The sequence below is a fragment of the Rhinolophus ferrumequinum genome, chromosome X, assembly GCF_004115265.2.
Source record: "Rhinolophus ferrumequinum isolate MPI-CBG mRhiFer1 chromosome X, mRhiFer1_v1.p, whole genome shotgun sequence".
NCBI lineage: Eukaryota > Metazoa > Chordata > Mammalia > Chiroptera > Rhinolophidae > Rhinolophus > Rhinolophus ferrumequinum.
Window position 1 is genome coordinate 35,334,262 of NC_046284.1, and position 17,873 is coordinate 35,352,134.

The following is a 17,873-nucleotide window of genomic DNA, read 5'->3' on the forward strand; positions in this document are numbered from 1 at the left end:
AAAATGGATGGTTTATACCTCTTGGTTTCTGGTTGCAATTATGGAAAGGAGCTGAACAATGATAGAGTCCTATTGAAAAATAGCTCTGTGTAGTGTATAACACCCTTCATCAGTGCAAACTACTCATCAGCATGGGTCCTGTCACAATAAAGACTTTCCTTCTGATTTCTGGATTGATTCAAGACACGCTGCAGAATCTACATTCAGGTACTGCACAGACACTGATGCTGACTAAATGGTACATGATTATTTACAGCAGTGCAGTACCTTTGCAACCAGCCTTCTCATTGAGGAGACGCATGTTGTCCTGAGACCCGTGCGTTATCTCACTATGGGCCTCTCTGCTGACACCCCCAGTATTGACATACAACAATCGCTCATGAAGGAAGGACAGGGGACAATCCAACCGACGTACACAGATGGCTATGCAGAAGGGCAGATGCACCGGTGAACTGCGATTGCTGTGCAGCTCCTCACTGATATCTTATAGTGGCATGCTTGAATGGGGCAAAGAAGCCAATGGGTGGAACTATGAACAGCATGGATGGTGATTTTCTTAGAAGCAACCAATTGTCACCCTGTGTAACAACACCTGGGTGATCTTTAAGGGTCTTACTCTATGGCTTCCCACCTGGGCTGCAAATGACTGGATGGTTGCAAAACAACCACTATGGGGCAAGGACTTATGGCAAGTTATATGGGCAATGGTACATCAGAAAACTGTCACAGTGTACCATGTCCCAGTTCATGCAGGTTTAATACCCCACCTGGATATCATGAGGCAGACTGCCTCTCCCACCTGCACTGGGTCTGACTAATGCCAATAGAAGAAATAATGCAATAGCTATATAATAAGAGCAGACACCAATAACACTGTACTTTACTTCAACTGGTCACAAAATACAACCTTCAGGTATCAGTAGGAGACCTCAAAGTTGTCTGTCAGCAATGTCCTATGTGTCATCAATGACACGTTAAACAACTAGAGTAACACTGTGTTTCCCCAAAAATAAGACAGGGTCTTATATAAATTTTTGCTCCAAAAGATGCATTAGGGCTTATGTTTAAGGGATGCCATCCCAAAAACTCATGCTAGGGCTTATTTTCCAGTCTTTTTTTGGAAACACGGTACATGAGGCACATTGGCAGAGAACATGAACCCATTCATCACTGACAGGTTAATTATATAGGACCATTTACCCTGTCAGAAAGCTGCAGATATGCCCTGATTTGTGTGCATACAGCCACTGGCCTCCTGGAGGCCTTTCTGAGTAAACAGGCCACACAACAAAACACCATCTTGGGACTTGAGCACAGAAGCACAGCTTATGGGATCCATCACACATTGACAGTGACAATGGGACACCCTGTTCTGGAGTCCTTACCCAGATCCATGATGGACTAGGCCGGCTGAGTGCCATACAGATGGAAAACACACCCACCGCCATGTCTATATGCAGAGAAAGACATAGTGCTATGCTCTCCAAGGTTATGGGGTAGGCACAAATGCCCCTCTGAAACATGACACTAAACATCACTACTAACAGTTGGTTGGGTTGGCAGCATACATCAGAGCATGCTGGGGCCTACAGAACCCCTTGGGGTTAGTTATGGATGGTGGCACCCATGGACGGCCATATCTGCCATACAATTGGACTGGTAGATGCACCTGGAGCATACCCTAACTACCAGCAACCATTTAAAAGACCCTTCTACATCGCAGTGCAATTGGAATGCAGTGAAGGCCAGACACCTCATAGCCCATTGCAGCATGGTGGTTTTACCCGCTGGCCATCTTTTCTCCTCTGGTGCCATCAATTGACTTAGAACTACAAATTACTGCCCACTGTAATTACACTGCTCAAGCCCTTAATGCTTCCCAACAAGCTATAGTACTATTTAAAAAAGAAACCACCCAATTGTGTAAGGTAGTACTGCATATTAGGATGATCTTTGCTATCCTAACCATGGCCCAAGGGGGAGCCTGTGCCCAGTTGCGAGTGTTGTGGCTATGCATCGGATTATCATGCCAACATAAGTTACACTTTGACCCAAGTGCAAGAGCACATTAAAACAATAGAAGTGCTCGTTTCAACAGCAAACATACTAAAAATTGAACAATACAGAGAAGATTAGTATGGCCCCTCTGCAAGGATGAGATGCAAAATCATGAAGTGTTCCATATTTTTATCATTTAAAATAGAAGGAAAGATAAAATGTTCCCAGAAAAGAATAAGCTAAAGTAATTCATTACCACCAAGCCAGCATTACAGGAAATCTTAAAAGGGCTTCTATAAGCAGAAGAAAGATGAGAACAATCTAAGTAATGAAGACCAGAAATACAAATAACAAAATGGCAATAACTATGTACCTATCAATAATCACTTTAAATGTAAATACATTAAATATTCCAATCAAAAGACATAGGGTGGCTGAGTGGATAAGAAAGCAAGTCCCTTGTATATGCTCTCTACAAGACACTCACCTCAGATCAAAATACACACACAGGCTGAAAGTGAAGGGTTGGAGTAAGACATTTCATGCAAATGGAAATGCGAAAAAAGCTGGAGTAGCATACTTATATCTGACAAAATAGACTTTAAAATGAAGACTATATTAAAAGACAAAGAAGGGCACTACATGATATAAAGGGATCGATCAAACAGGAGGACATAACCCAAGTAAACATCTATGCACTCAACAAAGGAGCACCTAAATATATAAAACAGATATTGACTGACATAAAGACAGAGATCAACAGTAACACTACCATAGTAGGGGACTTCAATACACCACTGACAGCAAGGAACAGGTCCTCCAGACTGAAAATCAATATGGAAACAGTGGCCTTAAATGACATATTGGACCAGTTGGATTTAATCGATATTTTTAGGATATTTCACCCCAAAGCTGCAGAATATATATTCTTACCGAGTGCACATAGAACATTTTCCAAGACAGGCCACATGTTAGGCCACAAAACAAGTCTCAATAAATTTAAGAAAATTTAAATCATATCGAGCGTCTTCTCTGACCACAGTGCTATGAAATTAGAAATCAATGCCAAGAAAAAAAACTGGAAGATACACAAATACATGGAGGCTGAATAACATGTTACTAAATAGTGAATGGCTCAACCATGAGATCAAGGAAGAAATCAAAAGATAACTCGAGACAAACGAAAATGAAAACACAGTGACCCAATATCTATGGGATGCAGTGAAAGCTGTCTTAAGGGGGAAATTCATAGCATTGCAGGCCTACCTAAAGAAACAAGAAAAATCTCAAATCAACAGTTTATCCTTGCACTTAAGGGATCTGGAAAAAGAACTGCAAAATAAGCATAGGGACTACAAAGAAGGAGATAATAAAAATCAAAGCAGAAATAAATGACATAGAGACCAAAAACTACAACACAATAGATCAATGAAACAAAGAGCTAGTTTTTTGAGAAGATAAACAAAATCGACAAACTTTTAGCCAGACTCAACAAAACAAAACAAAACAAACAAAACACAGAGAGAGACAGAGACAGAGAGAGAAGACTCAAATTAATAAAATCAGAAATGAAAGAGGAGAAGTGACAACAGAAATACAAAAAATATTAAGAATTACTATGAGCAACTATATGCCAACAAATCAGACAATCTGGAAGAAATGGCTAATTTTCTAGAACCCTGTACCCTTCCAAGGCTAACTCAAAAAGAAATGGAAAATCAGATTAGACTGATTACTACCAGGGAAATTGTATCATCATCAACAAGCTCCCAACAGACAAAAGCCCTGGACCAGATGGCTTAACAGGTGAATTTTACAAAACATTCAAAAAAGAATTATCACCTATTCTCCTCAAACTATTACAAAAAATTCAGAAGGAGGGAAGTCTCCCAAACTCTTTTTAAGACGCCACTATCACCCTGATCCCAAAATCAGACAAAGGCATTACAAAAAAAGAGAATTACAGGCCGATATCCTTAATTAACATAGATGCAAACCTTCTCAACAAAATAGTAACAACCAGAATTCAGCAATACATTAAAAAGATCATACACCATCATCGAGTGGAATTCATTCCTGGTATGCAAGTTTGGTTCAATATCCACAAATCAATTAATGTGATACACCACATTAACTAAATAAAAAGTAGAAATCATATGATCATATCAATAGATGCAGAAAAAGCATTTGACAAAATCCACCAGCCATTTATGATAAAAACTTTTAAGCAAATGGGACTAGAAGCATCATATCTCAACATAATAAAAGCCATATATGATAAACCCACACCTATCATACCACACCCATCATACTCAATGGGGAAAAGCTAAAACCATTCCCCTTAAGATCAGGAACAAGACAAGGTTGCCCATTTCTTCCACTTTTATTCAACATAGTTCGTGAAGTTCTAGCCACAGCAATCAGAGAAGAAAAAGAAATAAAAGGCATCCAAATTGGTAAGGAGGAAGTAAAATTGTCATTATATTCAGATGACATGATACTATGTATAGAGAACCCCAAAGACTCCACCAAAAACTATTAGAACTGATAAATGAATTTAGTAAAGTAGCAGGATACAAAATTAATAGTCAGAAATCAGTTGCATTTGTATACACTAATAATAAACTATCAGAAGGAGAAATTAAGACAACAGTCCCATTTATAATTGCTTCAAAACTATAAAATACTTAGGAATAAATTTAACCAAAGAAGTAAAAGACCTGTACTCAGAAAATTATAAGACAATAAAGAATGAAATTAAAGAAGATATAAATAAATGAAAACACATACCATGCTCATAGACAGGAAGAATTATTATAGTTAAGATGTCCATTTACCTAAGGCAATATATACAGATTGAACACAATTCTTATCAAATCGCCAATGACATTTTTCACAGAAATAGAACATTGTTGCGTCCAGCACAACACGGGCAGTGAGAGAACGAGAAGGGGCTGTGAAGGTTTAAGAAAGAAACAGAAATCAAGAGATTTATGCACTAGGGTCCAAGAGTCTCACAGCCTCAAAGGACTGAGAGCCCCGAATTGGGCCACCTTGTGGCTTTTATTGATGTAAACACAAACAAGTAACATTGTTTTCTCAATGGTCTGTGAATTTCATACATTATACTAGGAAACTGATTGAAACCGATCACACTTGCCTGCAAGTAGCCGGAACCGAAAGTCCCAGGATTGTTAGTAATTGTTGTGAGCACCTTCCCAAGAGACAAAACCTTTATGCTGAAACTTACAGATATGAATAGATGGATCACTGATGTTATCACTTCATTGAATCTCTTCCCAAGTTGGTTGTGGGAAGGAATATAGCCATATAGGCAGAAGCTCGCCTTAGCAGGGGGAAGGTGGGGGTCTATGGCTGCCTCTATCAACCCCGTGAGTTCTGCAGATGGCCCCTGTGCAACTGAGCCTGTCTTAGGTTGTTCCTCCTTTGAGGAATCTTACCCGTCATTGAATAACAAGCCATCCTTTGGGGCCAAACAGGGAGACATAAGGTGTAAGCACAAAGGTGAAGCAAAGTCCCTGAAAAGGTCATTCTCACAGACTCCTTTCTTTAGGGGTAGGTACAAGGGAACAGATGGGTAGGCTGCTGTGTGACAAAAGCACCTATAATCCTAAAATTTATATTGAACCATAAAAGATGCTGGATAGCCTTGGCAATCTTGAGAAATAAGAACAAAGTGGGAGGTATCACAATACCTGACTTCAAATTATACTACAAGTCTACAGTAATCAAAACAGTATGGTACTGGCATAAAAACAGACACATGGATCAATGGAATAGAATAGAGAGCCCAGAAATAAATAGATGCCTATATGGCCATTTAATCTACTACAATGGAAGCAAGAATTTACATTGAGGTAAAGATAATATATTAAATAAATGGTGCTGGGTAAACTGGATAAACACATGCAAAAAAATGAAGCTGGACCACCACCTTTACACCACATACAAGAATAAATTCAAAATGGATTAAAGACTTAAATGTAAGATCTGAAACCATAAAACTCCTAGAATAAAATATAGCAAGAAAGCTTCCAGACATTACCCTTAGTAATATTTTTACTGGTATATCCCCTCGGGCAAGGGAAGCAAGAGAAAAAATAAACATATGGGATTACGACAAAGAACAAAGGTTTTTCACAGCAAAGGAAACCAATAAAACAAAACGACATCCTACTGAATGGGAGAAGATATTTGTCAATGACATATCTGATAAGAAGCTAATATCCAGTATTTATAAAAAATTCATTCAACTCAACACCAGAAAAACAAACAACCCAATTAGAAAATGCGCAGAGGACATGAAGAGACATTTTTCTAAAGAGGACGTATAGATGGCAAACAGACATATGAAAAAATGCTCAACCTCACTAATCATTAGAGGAATGCAAACAAAAACCACAATGATATACCACCTCACCCCAGTCAAAATGGCTATCATCAATAAATCAACAAACAACAAGTGCTGGCGAGGATGTGGAGAAAAGGGGTCCCTCGTGCACTGCTGGTGGGACTGCAGATTGGTGCAGCCACTATGGAAATCAGTATGGAGTATCTCAAAAAACTGGAAATGGAACTACCTTATGACCCAGCAATTCCACTCCTAGGTAGCTATCCAGAGAAATCCAAAACACTAATTTGAAAAAAATGTATGCACCCTTATGTTTATTGCAGCAGTATTCACAATAGCCAAGACATGGAAACAACTGAAATGCCCATCAGTAGATGATTGGATTAAGAAACTGGTAAAACGGAGTAAAACAGCTGTAAAGAAGTATGAAATCTTACCATTTGCAATGATATAGATTGACCTAGAGAACTTTATGCTAAGTGAAATAAGTCAGGCAGAGAAAGAAAAATATCATGTGATCTCACTTACATGTGGAATTTAAAGAATAGAATAAATGAACAAACTAATCATAAACAGTCTCAGAGATATAGAGAAAAAAAACTGAGGGTTGCTAGATGGGAAGGGTGGTGGGGTTGAGGGGATTAGAAAGCACAATCAGTAACCACAAGATTGCCATGGGGATATGAAAGACAGTTTTGGGAATATAATCAAAATTGTTGTAAAGATTTTGTAAAGATTTTGTAAGGTATCCAATGGAAACTTGTCTTATTAGGGAGACCACTTCATGGATGGTGTAGGTGCCTGACCACTGCAGTGTACACCTGAAGCTGAAGCTGAATAATAATGAATGTCAACTATATATATATATACACATATATATATACATATATACATATATATGTGTGTATATATGTGTGTGTGTGTGTGTGTGTGTGTGTGTGTGTGTGTGTTTACAGGATGTGGAGTGCAGCATAAGGAATAGAGTCAGTGGAAATATAACACCTATGTATGATGTCAGAGGGGTAGTAGATTGGGGGAGGGGGTTATCACTTTGTAAGGTATATAAATTTCTAACTATTACATTGTTTTGTACACCTGAAACTAATACAAAAAATAGAATAGTTAGCATATGACCCTTTTTTAAATTGAATGGCTTCCCTCACCCCTTCCTAGCGTCTCACGTTTTTTAGCATTATTGCTTTCCTCCTGGACCTGTTACTATTTTCTCTTTGCCTATATTTTTGTTGTGGTGTCTGGTTCAATGTACATCTTTAACCCACAAGAGTCCAGGAGCTATGACTGCCGGGGGGTGGGTGTAGGGACCTAGCCCACAGGCAGATGAACTGGCAGGCAGTCAAAATCTTCTGACTCCATGGAAACACTGCTTATCAGACAGTCTATTCTGTACACTGGCCAGCAGTCAAGGTCTCCAAGCTTCTTGAGATGCTGTGCACATGAGAACAGGCCTGCAGGGCCTGCCAGGTGATTTCGGCCATGATATGCTCTTTGTTTTGCTGTACCTCTATAACCTTCCTTGTTCTCTGCTTGTGTGTAAATCACTACTCCTCTGGCCAGCCAGCACTGGAAACTCTCCCTGGTCAGTAAGTCTCAATAAATCTGTGTCTTGCATGCAGTTACTTGATGTGTTCTTTGGGCTTTTAGTTCTCAGACACAAATCTTGGAACAACTCTGTCTCAGTCTGAACAAGAGGCAAATCCTGAAGGTAAATGTTAGATATGAAGGCCTTCATTTGCAATTGTTATTTCTGGGCCAGAGGTTATGGTTTTATTTAAAATATCCTCAAAATATTATAGAAGTGCTCAACCAAAAGTTACAAAGTAAGGTCATTGATTAGGGGATTGATTCATTCATTTGGAAAATTATATATAAACCCTTTCTTAGGTGATATGGGAGAAAATTTTTTAAAAAATGAACAAGTTTCCGAATGTAGTTTTTAGAGTCTAGGGAAAAAATAACAGGTATAATCACCATGTATTATTTAAAATATTGTAGCATTTATTGGGAACATTACATACATAATCACATTTAATAATTTAAATGATCCTACAAGGCAGGTATCCTCATGTCCTTTTTGCAAATATTGAATTTGACACTTAACAATGAATCAGTGATTCACCAAAGGTCGTATAGTTAGTGAATGGCAGAGCTTGATTCAACTCTACATTTATCTGACAACATAACCCAATAGATAGCTGTCCAGGTGTTTTCGTGGGGGAATGAGTGCTGGGATCTCTTCTTCCACCATATTCAATATGCCATTCTGGAGTGACTATTTTTTTAAGGTATTTCCTCATAAGCTAAAATAGATCTATGTATTCAAAACGAAAGAGTCATCAGCTTTTTTGGAACAATTTATTAAAACATTCCAAGATCCATAGTTCTAAACCTAAAACATAGGGATTTTTAAAATATGTGTGTATATATATATTTCAATTACATTTGACTTACAATATTATATTAGTTTCAGATGCACAGTATGGTGATTAGACATTTATATATCTTACAAAGTAATCACCCTGATAAATCTAGTGCCCATCTGACACCATACATAATTATTACAATATTATTGATTATATTCCTTATGCTATAATTTATATCCCTATAACTATTTTGTAACTACCAATTGGTACTTCTTAATACCTTCCCCTTTTTCACCCACCACCCAAAACCCCTCCCATCTGGCTACCCTCCAAATATTCTCTGTATCTCTGAGTTTGTTTCTGTTTTGTTTGTTCATTTAGTTTGTTCTTTAGATTCCATGTATGTGTGAAATCATATGACATTTATCTTTCTCTGTCTGACCTACTGCACTCAGCACAATAGCCTGTAAGTCACTCCATGTTGTTGCAGATGGCAAGATAACATTATTTTTTTATGGCTGAATAATTTTGATTTCCATCTTTGGTTGGAAATCTTCCTGATAAAGATAAGCAAATTGAAAATAATGTAGTTGGATGGGTAGGTCAACCCTTTAATATCATTCTGGCTGCAGACCCAATTTGAGAAATTAAAAACAACTGTCCTTGTCTTACAAATAGTCTACAAGAACAGAAATGCAGTTCAAGAAACAATTCAAAGCCTACATGTCCTAATAACCAGTCCCCAAACCTCCCGTATTAATCTCTAAAAGCTTATAGATATTACAAAAGATGAGCACATTTCAAACAGAACTATTTTGCATGTAAGAAAAAATAAGGAATAACTTTAATTGCCCTTGATCTCTGATAATAGGCAAATATGCCCCCAAACTCCTTTTTGGAAAAAAGTTACATTCTTTCTTTGTGCCTTTGAGATGTAAATTTTCTACCTAGTCTTCCCTGGGACCCAAGAGGCATCTCTTTGAAATGCAAACTTCAAGTAGGTGACTCACCACAAGGGAATAATGAGAGCTATTTGGAAGTGAATTGGGGAAATCAAAAATCTTAAGAGCATTATCCAAAAATATTAGTAAACAGCTTTAGCCATCTGAGTGGGCAACCTTAAGGTATTCCTCTGCCAGAAACACAGTTTGGATTCCAGCTATTCATTTATAAACTAGTGAATTTTATTTTATACCTGAAACATGGCTACATTTTTTAAATGAAATTTAAAACTGTTTCTGTTTGTATCTCTGTAAATGTGTGTGTTTGTGTGTGTGTGTGTGTGTGTGTGTGTGGTATGTGGCATATGTGGTAGTTTTTTCTAACTCATGATGATGTTACTGGGAAATGACATTGAAACCTTGATTCTTGTTTTCTTGAAGGAAAGACTTCAATTAAGAGACAAAATTTTGTGCAGCGTGAACAGCAGAAGTTTATTAGTAAAAGAGAGTACACTCCAAGACATGGAGCTGGCTGACTCAAGAGAGGGAAGCAGCCTTGCCTTACATTGCATGAAGGCTTTTATTTCTATGGCTAGAATTACCTCCCCATCTCCCTTCTCTTAATCTCTCTCTCTTCTCCTAAGGTGCCCAGTCCTCTGGCATTTAGCAATGCATTTCTTTGATTTAAGGGCATTTGTAAACATATCCCTTTGATTTAGGGTCATATGTAAATACATCTCTTTGGTTTGGGGGCAGGTGTAAATACATTCCCTTGGAGTGTGTGAAAACCTGGAATCTTGTTGGGCTAGTGAGGTGGTTTTCACAAACAGGTTTTGATAAGCAGGATGTCTTCCTCTCTTAATAATGTGTTTCTTTGATTGAGGGGCATGTGTAAGCCTGGAATACTGCTGTGCAGTTGCAAGGGGTCTTGACTCCAGTAGTTGCTGCAGCAAGGGATTTTCTAATGGGGGATAAATTGATCCTTCTGCTGCTAATTTTATCTATCTACCTACCCTATCAATGGTATTTCCAAAATTAATTTGTAAAAGAGCTCTATTTAATTGGCTTAAAAACAAATAAGCATTTATATTGAATATTCTCTAAGAAAAGTAGGAACTAACCCAAATGCTTTTCAAGTTCACATGTCTTTAATAATCTTTGGCAAATAATAATATTATTAGTTTATTTTAAAAATGAGTATACCTTCAGATTTGATGTCATTAAACATAATGCAGTCATAAAACTTTTAATCGACCTATGTTACAAAATTTGTCAACAAGGAAAACAATGTAAAATGATGGTTAGCTATTTAATATCTCATAAAATTTTCATGACTAATTCAAGCAAACTTGTTAAAAACAACTGAATTAAATAGATGTTAGTGGAATAAAAGTTTACAAATGAACTTTTCAACAATAATTATGCTTCATAATATGTTTATTTAAAATTAATTTTCAAATATCTTTGGTAACTTACACACTTAAAAATTTTCAATTCTAAGTTAAATGATTGATATTCATTGACTTGATAATTTTCAAATAAAATAAAATATTTCAACATTAATCACTGAACATAAGTTTATATTTATCTAGTTTTGGCTTCTTAATCTTTACAGAAACTAAAAATACTTGGGTCTATTAGTAGACATTTGGGTCGGTTAGTAAACATGCTCTGTACCACATTGAAAAAATTATACCATGGGGAAGAATATACTTCTAGAAATTTTGAAATGGTATATTCATATGTTTGCTAACATATATTATGCTGGTATGCCAGATAGTTCACAGCTGCTACATATGCTCCATGTCTCCAAAGAGTTATTATTCTGAAAAACAAAGAATAGACTAAAGAGCTTTTTTCTCTTATAATTTTATGTTTGTCAATCACATAAGAGAAGTTAGAGAGACTACGTTATTGCCTCCTGCTCCTGTTATGTTTTCCTTTCAAGAAACAGCTTTTTCTTTCCTTACATTTTATTCTCAGCTGTTTCTGGATGTGTCAGAGGAGGAAGTGTCGATGAGGTGAGGCAAAATTCAACAATTTCTGCACATTTGTAAACTGACAGATGAAATACACTTGGGCATTTCTGTCTTCAATTCTTACCCTAGGGAAATCCTTCCTGAGTTACACTTCTGGAAGTGGGTATTTTGTAAATCTCAGGGCAGGCAAATATTGAGCCAATGGCACTATTGTGGTACACTAAATCAAGGTGGGGATTTGGGATCTGGAGAATTATGCATATTTATTAGCAGACATCTGTTCAGCTGTCATTGTCTGATCATTTCATTTTAATTCACTGACACTGTCGCTTGCCACATCACCGGGACCCATTACAAACTAGGTAAATTCTCTGATGAAATAAATGGAAAAACATTTAGATCACAAGTTTCAGAAATAAATAATGTGTCATGTGTCTTATAAAAAAAGCTGACATATGCCAAAGAAAACAAAAAGCTGGAGAACAGAAAGGGTTTCACAGCTGACAATGGAGTAATGAGGTTGCTTGCTGAAGAAGAGGGAAAACTACCTCCTGAAGCAAATGGAGGAAAAAGTTAAAATTTTGTATCATGTAGTTCAAAGGATAAACATCAATTTCTGTTTACATACCAAGAGATAAAGGAGAATTTATTATTTAAGAACAATCCTCATTGCAAAAAAAATTACTGTAGGTGGAGATTAACACAAAGAACTCCCCTATGGAATAGACAAGGAATACAGGGATCACAGAATTAAAGACAGCTTAAGCTATAGATAGTGTATTTAGTCAAGCTGCCTACCACTCGTCATATAGAAGAACAAGCATTTCCAAAATGATGAAGGGACTTATCCTGAATTTCACAGCCACTGAGTGGTAAAGTCAGGCCAAAAATCCACCAAGTGATTCCTACTTAGGTGTTCTTTCCACTATACCACAACATTTTGTTTTCCCTACTGAGAGGTACAGAAAGGGGGAGTTAAGTTTTTTCTTGTTGATGATCATACGCGTTGTATAATTCCTCTTAGAAAAAGTGATTCAATTTAAGTCCACCATGTTTCAAAGATTGTAAAGGGAGATCACAAATGATTCAATTCCTGAATGTGAATCATTACATATGGAGGTATATCCTACACAGAAGCCTGCATGTTCCTTGAGGGCAGTAAATACTGTGCTTTCTTGCCTTACTGCTTTTTTTTACTCTCATAGCATGAAATATTTGAGTTCAGCAAATTTATATAAATGAGTAAATTAATTAGTATCCTACATATCATATTGTAGATGTGTTACAAATGTAAAATGGAAGATACATGTTATTTTCAGAGAAATGCAATTACAGTATTAGCAATTCTTGCATTCTTAAAGGTTAGACATATGTTAGAATTACATATAATTTTTTGGCTACCATTTATTTCACATGGTTCAGTTCATATAGACTAATATATTCAAATACTTGCTTATTATTTACTTTTATCATACTTTCCTTTCCAACTCTTATCATTTTAACAACCCCCAAATAATAAAACTAAATCAGCGGTGCAAAACTTGAATATCAAAACATGAAAGAAATGGAGGGCACATCACAGAAATGGTAGCATGAAGTGAGTCTCTTAAAATCTCCCCTGGAATTTACAACAAATTGAAAGATATAATTCCACAAAGGACGTCCTTTGCAGTACACAGGAGAGACTAAGAGGCATGCAATTGAAATCATCTAAAGTTGGGTAAATTGGCCAAGAAGGGCGGGGGAAGAGAGAAGTGTGTAGATACAGTCCAAATGTGGGCCGCAGGATGCAAGCTGGAGCTCAGAGCTCTGAGCTCCCTGCATTCCAGAGCTACAGAAATCATGGGAGAGGGAAGAATTTGGACTGCTAGCACCCCCTTAATGGCCCACAGTCCCGCCTGAGGGGTCAGCATATAACACAGCTGATCCCAATGCTCAAGGCAGAGACCTTGGAGCAAAGAGTGACGGAAGAAGGATAAGAACAGTGGTTTAAGCCCACAAAGCAAAGCAGAGGACAGAAGACATAGGCACAAAGCCTAGCTGAACCATCCACACAATACCAAAACTTGCCCCACCCCTACCTACCCAGTGCTAGAAGAGGAACAGTAGCAGTGTCAGATTAAAAAAAAAAAAAAAAAAAAAAAAAAAAAAAAACAGAATATTGGCAGTTCTGAGAACTGCAGCCTTGGAGAAATGGACTTACAGCCCAACTAGTTCCAGTAAAGGGGAGAGAGACTTGGGTGTAGTAATGAGTGTGCTGGTGGTCCCTACCATTGTTCAGAATGACCTCTCACGACCCAACCCGACCATGTCCCCACTGATGTGGGCAGATCCCTACAGGAATAAAGAGACCTGCTGAAAAACACAGACTCTGAATCAGATGCAATAAGAGCTTTGGAACTTCAGAAGATCTCCATATATCTCCAGGGAGGCAGTTCCCAGAGATGAAGCAACCTGCTCACAGAAGAGAAGCCCATCATCCAGGGAACCCCTCCATTGTGTGAGAAGACAGAAGAGTGCAGAGAAAATAAAACACTGCACTGTGAGAGAGAATAAAAGGATTCTCAGTGGGAAAGAAAATAAAGCATTCAACCAACACCTACTAGAAAGCAAAAGAAAGACCTCTTACTATCAACCTTTTGCAGAATCCATTCCTGTAGATATCTAGGATACAAAATAATTCATTAATTGCCATGAATAATTAAGATAACAAGGCAGCTCAGAAAAAAAAAAAATGAAAAGTCTCCAAAAAACGAACTTAAAGACATGGAAGTATATGACATCAAAGACAGAAAATTCAAGATTTCAGTTCTGAAAAAACTCAACGAGAGGCAAGAAAACACAGACAGGCAGTATAAAGAACTCAGAAACACAATCAAGGAACAAAATGAATATTTTACAAAAGAGATTAAAATTTCAAAAAGGAATTAAATAGAATTTCTGGAGATGAAGCATTCAATAAAAGAAATGAAGAATGAAATAGCCAACAAAGATAATAGAGCTGACCAGATGGAAGAAAGGATCAGTGACATCGAAGATAGAAATCTGGATATGACACAGATAGAAGAAGAGACAGAATTGAGACTAAAAAGATATGAAAGAACTCTACAAAACTTTCTGACTCCATCAGAAAGAGCAATATAAGAATAATGGGCATACCAGAAGGAGAAGAAACAGAGAACGGAACAGAGAATATATTTACACAAATTGTTGATGAGAACTTCCCAAACTTGTGGACAGAACTGGATCCTCGAATCCAAGAAGCAAATAGAACACCTAATTACCTCAATCCCAACATGCCTTCTCCAAGGCACATTGTATTGAAGCTGTCTAAAATCAACAACAAAGAAAGAATCCTCAAGGCAGCCAGAAAAAAGAAGACGGTAACCTACAAAGGAAAGCCCATTAGATTATCATCAGATTTTTCAACAAAAACTCTACAAGCCAGGAGGGAGTGGAGCCAAATATTCAAACTATTGAAAGAGAGAAATTATGAGCCAAGAATAATATATCCAGCAAAGATATCCTTTAGATATGAAGGAGGAATAAAGACCTTTCCAGACATACAGAAGCTAAGGGAATTTTCTAATACACGACCTGCACTACAAGAAATACTAAAGGAGGCTATTCAACCACAATCAACAGGGACAATTTGTGACAACCAAAACATAAAAAGGGGGAGAGTAAAGGCCTGAACCGGAACATGGGAATGGAGAAAGTAAGCACGCAAAAGAAAATGGAATACTCTAAATATCAAACTTTCTTTTACATAAACTTAAGGGTAACCACCCAAAAAAATTCCAGAACTGAAATATATACTGTAATAAAAGAAAAAACAGAGGGAAACATCATAGAATACCACCACACAGAAATAATAGACAACAACAAAAAAAACAAAGAAACAATGGAGACACAGCCTTACCAGAAAAGTAAAGATAGAATGACAGGAAATCCTCACATATCAATAATCACCCTAAATGTAAGTGGACTGAACTCATCAATAAAAAGGCACAAAGTAGCAGATTGGATCAAAAAACTAAACTCAACCATATGCTGTCTCCAAGAGACACATCTCAGCTACAAGGACAAATATAGACTCAAAGTGAAAGGTAGGACTTGACACTCCAAGCAAATGATATTCAGAGAAAATAATTTGTAGCCATACTGATATCAGATGAAACATACGTCAGGATAAAAAAGGTAACAAATGACAACGATGCACATTTCATAGGGTTAAAGGGGACTATACAACAAGAAGACCTATCAGTCATCAATATTTATGTCCCCAATCAGGGAGCACCAAAATATACCAAGCAACTACTAACAGAACTAAAGGGAGAAATGGACCAAAACACAATTATAGTAAGGAACCAAATACATCATTGACAGCTATAGATAGATCATCCAAACAGAAAAATAAATTCAGAAATATCAGCCTTACGTGACACATTTCATTAAATGGACATGACTTATATTTATAAATCACTTCATCGTAGAACATCACAATATTTATTCTTTTTTTATTAAAGTTTATTGTGGTGACAATTGTTAGCAAAGTTACATAGATTTCAGGTGTACAATTCAGAAATACATCATCTATATATCACATTGTGTGTTCACCACCCAGAATCAGTTCTCTTTCCATCACCATATACTTGATCCCCTTTACACTCATCTACCACTACACCCTCTCCTTACCCTCTGGTAACCACAAACTATTGTCTGTATCTATGAGTTTTCTTTCCTCATTTGTTTTTCTTGTTCTTTTGTTGTTTTTACTTTTATAAAGCACATATCTGTGAAATCATATTGTTTTCCACTTTTTCTGTCTGATTTATTTCCTTAGCATTACAATCTCAACATCCATCCATGTTGTTACAATTGGCACAATTTCATCTTTTCTTATGGCTGAATATTATTCCTTTGTGTATATATACCACATGTTCTTTATCCAATCATCTATCAAAGGACACTTTGGTTGTTTCCATGTCTTGGCCACTGTAAATACGGCTACAATGAACATTGAAGCACATATATCATTACAGATAAATGTTTTCAAATTTTGTGGGTAGATACCCAAGAAAGGGATTGCTGGGTCATATGGTAATTCTATATTTAATTTTGAAAAATCTCCACACTGCCTTCCATAACGCCTGTACCAATCTGCTTACCCATCAACAGTGTATGAGGGTTCCTTTTCTCCACAGCCTCTCCAACACTTGTTAATATTAGTGTTGTTGATGATAGCCATTCCAACTCATGTGAGGTGATACTTCTTTGTAGTTTTTATTTGCATTTATCTGATGATTAGTAGTGGTGGGCATTTTTTCACATGTCTATTGGCAATATGTATATCTTCTTTGGAGAAATGTTTCTTCAGGTCCTCTGCCCATTTTTTAATTTGTTGTTGTTGTTGTTGTTGTTGTTGTTGAATTTATGAGATCTTTATATATTTTGGATATTAGCCCCTTATCGGAGGCGTTGTTTTCAAAAATCCACTCACATTCGGTTGGTTGCCTCTTTATTTTATCGATGTTTTCTTTTGTTGTGCAAAGCTTTTTAGTGTGATATAGACTACACATTCTTTTCTAGAGGACTTGCAATAATCTCAAAGATAGACCACATATTGGGACATAGAACTAGCCTCAGGAAGTTTGAAAAGATTCACATCATATCAAGCATATTGTCTGATCACAATGTGATGAAATTGGATATCAACTACAAAAAGAAAGCAGGAAAAGTCACAAATATATGGAGATTGAACAACATACTTTTAAAGAATGACTGGGTCAAAGAAGAAATAAGAGGAGAGATCAAAAGATCCATAGAAACAATTGAAAATGAAAATACATACTATCAAAATTTTTAGGATGCAGCAAAAGCACTTTTAAGATGAAAATTTATATCATTGCAGGCCCGTATCAACAAAGAAGAAAAATCACAAATAAATAACCTGACATTACACCTTAAAGAACTAGAAAAAGAAGTGAAGCCCAAAGTAATCAGAAGGAAGAAAATAATAAAAATCAGAGCAGAACTCAATGAAATAGAGAACAAAAAGAGAATAGAAAAAAAATAATGTGACCAAGAGCTTGTTCTTTGAAAAAATTGATAGACTGACAAACCCTTTGCAAGACTCATGAAGATAAAAAGAGAAAAGACAAAAATAAACAAAATCAGAAATGAAAGAGGGGAAGTTACC

General features: G+C 36.7%; 1 non-coding gene across 1 annotated transcript; it reads left to right on the forward strand.

The window, feature by feature from the left end:
- The first annotated feature begins 2,082 nt into the window (after positions 1 to 2,082).
- Positions 2,083 to 2,189, forward strand: LOC117030306 (U6 spliceosomal RNA). Its single transcript, XR_004424361.1, has one exon. It is a non-coding gene; the product is annotated as a U6 spliceosomal RNA (small nuclear RNA).
- The last annotated feature ends 15,684 nt before the right edge of the window (positions 2,190 to 17,873 follow it).